Source organism: Monoraphidium neglectum, assembly GCF_000611645.1.
Source record: "Monoraphidium neglectum strain SAG 48.87 unplaced genomic scaffold scaffold03091, whole genome shotgun sequence".
NCBI lineage: Eukaryota > Viridiplantae > Chlorophyta > Chlorophyceae > Sphaeropleales > Selenastraceae > Monoraphidium > Monoraphidium neglectum.
In genome coordinates, this window is record NW_014010537.1 from 1 (window position 1) to 673 (window position 673).

A 673-nucleotide genomic window follows, 5' to 3' on the forward strand; every position below is an offset into this window, starting at 1 on the left:
CCCGCCCCCAAACCGACCCTCCTCCCTCGACACTCCCCGGCCCCATCCCTCACCCCCGGCTTCGTAGTGCTACATAGATGTGACGGCCGCCGCGTCTGACCTCCTGCGCCGCGAGGCCGCCGCCGCCGCCGTTGCCGCCTCTGCCCCCGTCGCCGCCGCTGGGCCGCGCGACCCAGAGCAGCAGGAACGGGGGCCCGCCCCCGCGCCGCCCGCGGCTCCAGGGAGCTTCGAGGGCTGGCACGTCGCCGGCCAAGGCGAGGGTGGCGAGGATGGCGGCGGCGGGGGCAGCGGCGGTGGCGCTGCTGGTGCGGCGGGCTGGTGGGCGCGGCCGGCGGGGGAGTGGGCGGCGGAGGAGCGGCTGCTGGCTGCGGGGGCGCGGGTGGTGGCGGGGCTGCGGGAGGCGGTGGAGCGGCGGCTTGGGTTCACCTGCTCTGCAGGTATGGCGATCTGGTGATCTGGTGATCTGATCAAATCACCAGATTTTGGAGTTGTTTTGCGCTGCGGCACCAGGCCGGTCAGGCGAGTCGTTTGAGCGGGGACTGGGTGTTGTTTTGAGCGATAGGAAGCGGGGCGGCGCCCGCTGCCAAGCGCATGCTGCGCCACGACTGAACACAAGACAGGGGGCCACAAGCACCGCGCTGCGTTCGCCGGCCCGGGGCCGCCCCCCCCCCCC